At 38.8% G+C, this 9,659-nt stretch overlaps 1 long non-coding RNA gene across 1 annotated transcript; it reads right to left on the bottom strand.

The window, feature by feature from the left end:
• Positions 1-1,778: 1,778 nt before the first annotated feature.
• LOC311239158 lies at positions 1,779-9,659 on the bottom strand. The gene is made up of 4 exons (XR_014620423.1): positions 9,582-9,659; positions 8,396-8,519; positions 6,998-7,110; positions 1,779-3,736 (listed from the first exon to the last, which is right to left on the bottom strand). It is a non-coding gene; the product is annotated as an uncharacterized lncRNA (long non-coding RNA).

Here is a 9,659-nt window from a genome sequence, read left to right on the forward strand (position 1 = left end):
TACACCCCTAGAATATACTAAAGTGGGACTTTGTTGAAACCACCTCTCAGATATCACATGGGAGTTTCAGAGGATTCTAATCTCTTTTTCTTTTCTTTTTTTATATGTTTTTGTAGATTTTTATTGCGTTATTTATTTTTTTTACTACCGGGCAGTCCGGTAGAGAGAGAGATAGAGAGATAGAGAGAGAGAGAGAGAGAGAGAGAGAGGAGGAATGGGAGACATTCGGCAAAGAACGCCGGATCCCGGAATCGAACCCGGGTCAGCCGCGTGTCGCGACGCAGCGTGCGTTACGTGGTTCGCCACTTGGGGGCGCCCGGATTCTAATCTCTTGACAGATATATAGACAGACAGATATAGATCGATAGACATAATAGATATAGATAAGGTGATCGATAGACAGATATAGATGGTAAATGGACTGCATTTATATAGCGCTTTTATCCAAAGTGCTTTACAATTTGTTCCTCCCGTTCACTCACACATTCACACACTGACGGCGGAGGCGACCATGCAAGGTGCCCACCTGCTCATCAGAGGCCACCATGCAAGGTGCCCACCACCTGCTCATCAGAGGCCACCATGCAAGGTGCCCACCACCTGCTCATCAGAGGCCACCATGCAAGGTGCCCACCTGCTCATCAGAGGCCACCATGCAAGGTGCCCACCTGCTCATCAGAGGCCACCATGCAAGGTGCCCACCACCTGCTCATCAGAGGCCACCATGCAAGGTGCCGACCACCTGCTCATCAGAGGCCACCATGCAAGGTGCCCACCACCTGCTCATCAGAGGCCACCATGCAAGGTGCCCACCTGCTCATCAGAGGCCACCATGCAAGGTGCCCACCACCTGCTCATCGGGGGGTTAAGTGACACATCGACACGCTGCCCGGGAGGAGCGGGAATCGAACCGGGAACCTTCTGATTACCAGACGACCGCTCTACCTTCTGACCACTGTCGCCCCGCATGTAGATATAGACATATAGATAGATATACAGTATACTGTAGATATATATGTAGATAGATACAGATATATAGATAAACATAGATATAGATATATATGTAAATAGACATATTATATAGACAGACAGACAGATATATAGATAAACATAGATATATATGTAAATAGACATATATAGACAGACAGACAGATATATAGTGGCAGGCTCCAGATATGACTAGCGGCCTCCAGGCTCCACAACAGGGGGCAGCGACGGCTGCCAGACATTGACCTGGGACTAATAGGAACCCAAGGAGGACAATAACACTACCTGATGCATACCTTATGTGACACTGTGAATACTGTGAATATATATTTCAGTTAGTTAGATAGTTAATTATATTGACAAATTTGTTTACACTGCTGTGTGTTTTTTTACTACCTGTACCCCCCCCCCCTTCCCCCATGCTCAGTATATTTTTACTGTATTTATTTACTGTATATTTTATTTCATTTTTATTCTATTTTACTCTACTCTTATCCTAGGCAACTTGATTTGATTTGTGTTATTATTTAATTCGTGACCTGTTCTGTCTAAATGTTTAAATGTTGAGCGATCTGCAGTGTCAAATTTCCCACGGGATAATAAAAGTATTTCTATTCTATTCTATTCTATTCTATAGATAGACATAGATATATATAGATATATAGATAAGACATATAGATATAAATAGACAGACAGATAGATATAGATAAATCATTGCAACATAATAAACCAATAAAAAGGATCAAGTCTTCGGAGCATGTATCACCCAACAACAACACAAACCCATCAAGTCAAGAATCACATTTTATTGTTATAAATATCACATCTTACAAAAAGATACAAAAGATTGATTAAAAAAAAAAGTAGTAGTAGTAATAACAAAGTATTTGTCCAAATAAAAAAACGATGTAATGTTCATTTGTGAAATTCAAGATTAGTAGTAGTAGTAGAGAAATATCTCAACTCTGTGGTGGAAAAACACAAGTCCTCAAATCACAACCACTCTAATAAAAAACAATACTGTGTCACCTCCCTGCTGTCAACGGGTCTGTGAAGGACCTCCGACGGTTCACGAAGTACTGGTCAAGCACAACCAGTGTACAGTCTGTGGTGCTGTGTACAGTCTGTGGTGCTGTGTACAGTCTGTGGTGCTGTGTACAGTCCGTGGTGCTGTCTACAATCTGGTGGTGCGGTCTACAGTTTGGTGGTGCGGTCTACAGTTTGGTGGTGCGGTCTACAGTTTGGTGGTGCGGCCTACAGTTTGGTGGTGCGGCCTACAGTTTGGTGGTGCGGCCTACAGTTTGGTGGTGCGGCCTACAGTTTGGTGGTGCGGCCTACAGTTTGGTGGTGCGGCCTACAGTTTGGTGGTGCGGCCTACAGTTTGGTGGTGCGGCCTACAGTTTGGTGTAGCCCCTTTCGTGACTGTGACGCACAGAGTGAATCCACAGTCACTTCCTAGTCCGTAGCAAACCAACCTAGATTTACCCTGAAGGTTCTGTATCGCAGAGAAATTTCAAAGGTACTCACAGTTGCACGAGGGTTTTCGGACAGAGTTACGTGACGGTTTGAAAGCTCGGCGTTGCTAATAATAAACATATTATAAATAATTTTTATAAACGTGTAAACATCGCCGAGGCAGCGTTGCATGCTGGGTGCATCAGGCATGTCACAAATGCAGAATAAGAGAAGCCATTCTGATGCAACGCTGCTGCCTCTGTGATGTTAACACGTTTATAAATAATTATTTAAAATGTTTATTAGCAACGCCGACCATGTATCTCTGTCCGAAAACCCTCGTGCAACTGTGAGTACCTTTGAAATTTCTCTGTGATATTTTTATAACGAACGGTTCGGGCAGAACCAGTCCTTCGTGGTAAACCTATAGGTTGGTTTGCTACGGGCTAGGAAGTGACTGTGGATTCACTCGGTGCATCACAGTCACGAAAGGGGCACATTTTTGGTGGCGCTGTCTAAAGTCATAATGGTCTGACAGTTATGAGTCTGAAGGTTACGTGTGTAACTACGGTTCTCTGACAGTGTTTGCATGATATTTATCAAATGAAATTAAAAAAAAATGACGTATCAATGTCGGCACAGTTTAAAAAAAAACAGCATAATTTTTTACGTATCAGAATCTAAAAATATTTCAAACGATACCCCAACCCTGTCGGTGCGTACTCGAAAAAGTACTCGTACTCGAAAAAGTACTCGGATCGACTGAATCGATCTGACTGACTGTTTGAAACGGTTCCATTTCAATGGCCCCCGAAAAAACAGGATTCTGGCTCAAACTGTTCCAACGTTTTAAAGCGATTCTTTGGTTCTCTGTGGAAAATAAAAATAAAACAATAAACTCAAATACAGTTCAAACATTTAAAAACTCGTTTCATTACACTTTGGCTTTTCATCGGTAGAAAAAAACAAATCACGTACAAAAATACAGTAGAAACAAAAAAAAATACTAAATACTAATACAAAATGAGGTATAAAACAGATTTACAAAACATTATTTAGGGGTTACAGGTTAAAGTTTAAAGGTCAAATGAGGTGGTGGTGGTGGTGGGGGTGGGTTGGAGGGTTTGTAAATGTGTTCCAACGATGATCTTTGTTCCCTGGCGAGTGTCCTCCTCTCCTCTGAGGCGCCCTAGGAAGGGTACTAGATAGGCTCCCAGTTGCCCAATAGGAAGCAGCCTAGAGGTTAGCACCAAAGGACCCGCCCCTCGCCTGTCACTCCATCGTTAGTGGCTCCCTGGAAAACAACAACAATCAGTCAGTAAACAAACACCGCCATTTTTAACCTTTTATTTTAAACATCCACTCCACTCAAAAACATGATTTCTTTATGGATAACCCCTCTTGGAGGCGTGACTTTGACTATACATATTGTTATTTATGATTAATTCCTCTTGGAGGCATGACTTTGACTATACATATTGTTATTTATGATTAACTCCTCTTGGAGGCATGACTTTGACTATACATATTGTTATTTATTGTTAATTCCTCTTGGAGGCATGGCTTTGACTATACATATTCTTATTTATTACATTTTATCAAAAAGAAAACATATTGTTAACTCCTCTTGGAGGCGTGACTTTGATTATACAGATTGTTATTTATTGTTAACTCCTCTTGGAGGCGTGACTTGTTATTTATTGTCATTATACAGCACAAGTAGGCCTACAGTACAACAAAAAATAAGTTGGCATCAGTGCAATAGTAATATACAATGTACAAGTGATTAGATGTGATATATATATATATATATAAAACAAGCTACTGCTAATATATGCTAAACTGATGTATGTACAGTATAATTATGCTATACAGTGATACAGGTCAAATAGGTATAAAAGGTGAAACGGGTATAAATATACTATGGTAGTAAGTCATGCTGGTATAAATATACTATGGTAGTAAGTCATGCTGGTATAAATATACTATGGTAGTAAGACATACTGGTATAAATATACTATGGTATTAAGTCATACTGGCCAGTGGTATAACTATTAAGAGTAGGTATGGGATATGTACAGATATCATGTATACAGGTAAGTGAACAGGGACATATGCAGATATATCCAACAGTTGTAGTAGTTGATGAATACATATACGGTACATACAGTATTATAGTATCATTGTACATGGCTATCATACAGGCATGTGAACAGTAATAATAATATTATTATTAATATTATTATTGTATAAATATATTATATGGATAGACTATAACAGTTAGCTAATGTTAGCTTCTCTATCAAGATCTTTGCGTTTCTAAATACAGTGGAAACCTATTGTAGCCACGACGAGAGAGAGAGAGAGAGAGATACAGAGAGAGGGATAGAGAGACAGAGAGAGAGAGGGGGGGGGGGAGAGAGAGAGACAGAGAAAGATAGATAGAGAGACAGAGAGTGAGAGAGAGAGACAGAGAGTGAGAGAGAGAGAGATAATATGAACATTATACTGTATGTTCGTTCATCGCTGTCGTTTCTAGGGGGAGGAAGGAGAACGGTCTGTCTGAACATCTCATCTGGGAGGAAACAGCTAAAGCACTACACTCACCTCCACCTGGCCTGTTATTAGGGCTCTGTGTGTGTGCGTGTGTGTTGTTCTAAGCCTCTTATCACCAGCACTCAAAGCCGTAACAAGTGGCTTCCAGAGCTGTCATCATCGGTAGGATTACATCACACCACACACGCACACACACACACACACACACACACACACACACACACACACACACACACACACACACACAGCCATCTTTGTCTAAAATCTACTGTGAAGACCTGTTTAGTGCCTGAAATTACAGGAATCAGGATGTGTGTGTGTGTGTGTGTGTGTGTGTGTGTGTGTGTGTGTGTGTGTGTGTGTGTGTGTGTGTGTGTGTGTGTGTGTGTGTGTGTGTGTGTGGCTCAGCCTGTGTTTATTTTGTTCTTTTGTTCTTTAAAGACTCTTAAGACACTGCTTTAGAGATAATCCATGGGCTGAAATCACACACAAGCACACACACACACACATACACACACACACACACACACACCCACATACACACACAAGCACATACACCTACACGCACACACACACACCCACATAAGCACATACACGCACACACACACACATGCACAAACACACACACACACACACATACATACACACACAGAGGCCAGGTGTAATGACTGTTGGAACATCAAAGGGTTTTAGACCAGTGGTTCAACCTGAGGGACGGGACCCCCAGGGGGTCAGGAGAAGACTTTTATCATGTTTATCATGTTTATGATGACGTTTATGATGTTTATCATGTTAATGATGTTTATCATGCTTATATTTATGATGTCGTTAGCCTCATACGATAATTGCCTAAGTCATTTTTCAAGATCTTTGGAAAAGAAGAAAAAACACATTGTCCAGCAAATGTGTAAGAGTTTTTAAATTTATATTTAGAAAATAAGTTCCACAAGGTGTATCAACAAGTTTGCAAAAAACACCAAAACACAACAACCATTGCGTAACAAAATAAGGTGACTTTTGAAACAAAATATGTCGTGATTTAGGCTTTGTGTCCACCGGGGACGTTTTTTTCAAGGCGGACCGCTTTGAAAAGCAAAAATATGCACGCTCAGAGCGTTTTCCTGAGTCTCGCGACTGCCGCGGCTCCGCCACTTGCTCGATGTTGATTGGTCGATCGAAAAAAGTTACCTTGATTAGTATAGAAAGTATAGTAATATGGTTTATTTGTATTGGGAAAGATACAGGCACTTTAGCTGGTGGAACAACATCTATATGTGTAGTAATAAAGCAGATATTGAGTGTATTTCTGTGAAAATGCACGTGGCGCACAGCTCTGAATCCAACCAAAGCGGAAAACGATCGCTTCCACCCCGCGAGTCGCGCGCCCGCTTGCGGCCAGTGGGCACAGCTACGTCCGTTAACATGGGAGCGAAAGTGAAGCGCTGGTCGCCCGCCCGCACGCCCGCCTGCCTTCTCGCGCGACTGGTGTGTTTGCGCTGTTAGGCAGATGGGTCTTTTTGAACGTAACAAGCGTTCTGATTGGCTGAGGACATAGGCACTGAGCCAGGGCGATGCAGCAGTGTGAGGAGAGTACAGTTAGGCAGACATCTCAATTTGGCACAAAGAATTACTTTGGCACCTATCGTATGAGGCTAACGATGTTCATGTTTATGATGTTTGTCACGTGATAAACATGATTATGGTGATAAATGATGAAGACATCAGTTCTAGCAGCACAGTTCTGTTCTGCTGTTTTTGCTGCTTAGTCATTTGTCCTGTTTAACCTACTTAACCTACTGTGCTTTAAATAAATGTGTTGATTAATGTAAATGTTTATATTTAGATCAGATGCTTTTTAGACATTATGTGAACCTTTATTCTCACATCTTATATTCCGTTCTACTTTACTGTTTTGCTTATATTTCAGAAAACGTTCGTAAAGTAAAACCAGCCCGCTGAGAATACGTTTAAATGTGGTTGCTATGGTGATATCTCTGACCTGATAGACAGGTGGTGGTTGCTATGGCGATGCCGTAGAGGTGTGAGCGCTGGTCTGGGAGGAACTCATCTGTCAGCTGACTGGTCTCTCTGTTCACTGATATCACTCCATCCCTAGAGAGAGAGAGAGAGACCAAACATAGATATATCAATACAATCACATTTGTGTGTGTGCACAAGTCCAACTTCATAAATCATCATCTGAAACACTCTAAACTAGATAGATAGATAGATAGATAGATAGATAGATAGATAGATAGATAGATAGATAGATAGATACTGTAGATAGATAGATAGATAGATAGATATATAGATAGATAGATAGATAGATAGATAGATAGATAGATAGATAGATAGATAGATAGATAGATAGATAGATAGATAGATAGATAGATAGATAGATAGATAGATAGATAGATAGATAGATAGATAGATAGATAGATACTGTAGATAGATAGATAGATAGATAGATAGATAGATAGATAGATAGATAGATAGATAGATAGATAGATAGATAGATAGATAGATAGATAGATAGATAGATAGATAGATAGATAGATAGATAGATACTGTAGATAGATACTGTAGATAGATATATAGATAGATATATAGATAGATACTATAGATAGATAGATAGATAGATAGATAGATAGATAGATAGATAGATAGATAGATAGATAGATAGATAGATAGATAGATAGATAGATAGATAGATAGATAGATAGATAGATAGATAGATAGATAGATAGATAGATAGATAGATAGATAGATAGATACTGTAGATAGATATATAGATAGATACTATAGATAGATACTATAGATAGATAGATAGATAGATAGATAGATAGATAGATAGATAGATAGATAGATAGATAGATAGATAGATAGATAGATAGATAGATAGATAGATAGATAGATAGATAGATAGATAGATAGATAGATAGATAGATAGATAGATACTGTAGATAGATAGATAGATAGATAGATAGATAGATAGATAGATAGATAGATAGATAGATAGATAGATAGATAGATAGATAGATAGATAGATAGATAGATAGATAGATAGATAGATAGATAGATAGATAGATAGATAGATAGATAGATAGATAGATACTGTAGATAGATAGATACTGTAGATAGATAGATAGATAGATAGATAGATAGATAGATAGATAGATAGATAGATAGATAGATAGATAGATAGATAGATAGATAGATAGATAGATAGATAGATACTGTAGATACTGTAGATAGATAGATAGATAGATAGATAGATAGATAGATAGATAGATAGATAGATAGATAGATAGATAGATAGATAGATAGATAGATAGATAGATAGATAGATAGATAGATAGATAGATAGATAGATAGATAGATAGATAGATAGATATACCTCCTCCAGTCCGTGTAGTAAAAGTATTTATTGTAGTACACCATACTGAAGGGGTAGTTGAGGTTAGCGTGTATCACTGTACGCCCAGAGCCGTCAGCAGATACACACTCCAAACGCTTTGTACCTGAGAGACAGAGAGACATAGAGAGGGAGACATAAAGATAAAGAGAGACATGGAGAAAGAGAGAGACATGGAGAGAAAGAGAGACATGGAGAAAGAGAGAGACATGGAGAGAAAGAGAGACATGGAGAAAGAGAGAGACATGGAGAGAAAGAGAGACATGGAGAAAGAGAGAGACATGGAGAGAAAGAGAGACATAGAGAGAGACATTGAGAGAAATAGACAAAGAGAGAGACATAAAGAGAGAGAGAAAGAGATAGAGAGAGACAAAGCCATAGAGTTGTTATATTGTATTTATAAAGTACTAATGTAGTAGTAATGTAGTAGTTATATAGTAGTAATGTAATAGCTATGTAGTAGTTATGTAGTAGTAATGTAGTAGTTATGTCATAATGTGTTAAACTTAATACTAGTACTAGCAGTAATATTAATAGTAGCAGTAATAATATGAATACTAGTAGTCATAGTAATACTAGTACTAGCAGTAGTCATAGTAATACTAGCAGTAGTCATAGTAATACTAGTACTAGCAGTAGTCATAGTAATACTAGCAGTAGTCATAGTAATACTAGTACTAGCAGTAGTCATAGTAATACTAGTACTAGCAGTAGTCATAGTAATACTAGCAGTAGTCATAGTAATACTAGTACTAGCAGTAGTAATATTAATACTAGTACTAGCAGTAGTAATATTAATACTAGTACTAGCAGTAGTAATACTAGTACTAGCAGTAGTCATAGTAATACTAGTACTAGCAGAGTAGTCATAGTAATACTAGTACTAGCAGTAGTCATAGTAATACTAGTACTAGCAGTAGTCATAGTAATACTAGCAGTAGTCATAGTAATACTAGTACTAGCAGTAGTCATAGTAATACTAGTACTAGCAGTAGTCATAGTAATACTAGCAGTAGTCATAGTAATACTAGTACTAGCAGTAGTAATATTAATACTAGTACTAGCAGTAGTAATACTAGTACTAGCAGTAGTCATAGTAATACTAGCAGTAGTCATAGTAATACTAGTACTAGCAGTAGTAATACTAATAAAAACAGTATTTGTGTACCTGCGTCTGCCCAGCAGACCTGCCTGGTGGCGGGGTCGTAGGTCAAGGCGTTAGGCAGGCCGACACCTTCTGACACCA

The sequence above is a fragment of the Notolepis coatsorum genome (assembly GCF_963971535.1).
Source record: "Notolepis coatsorum genome assembly, chromosome: 1".
In the NCBI taxonomy this organism is placed as follows: Eukaryota; Metazoa; Chordata; class Actinopteri; order Aulopiformes; family Paralepididae; genus Notolepis; species Notolepis coatsorum.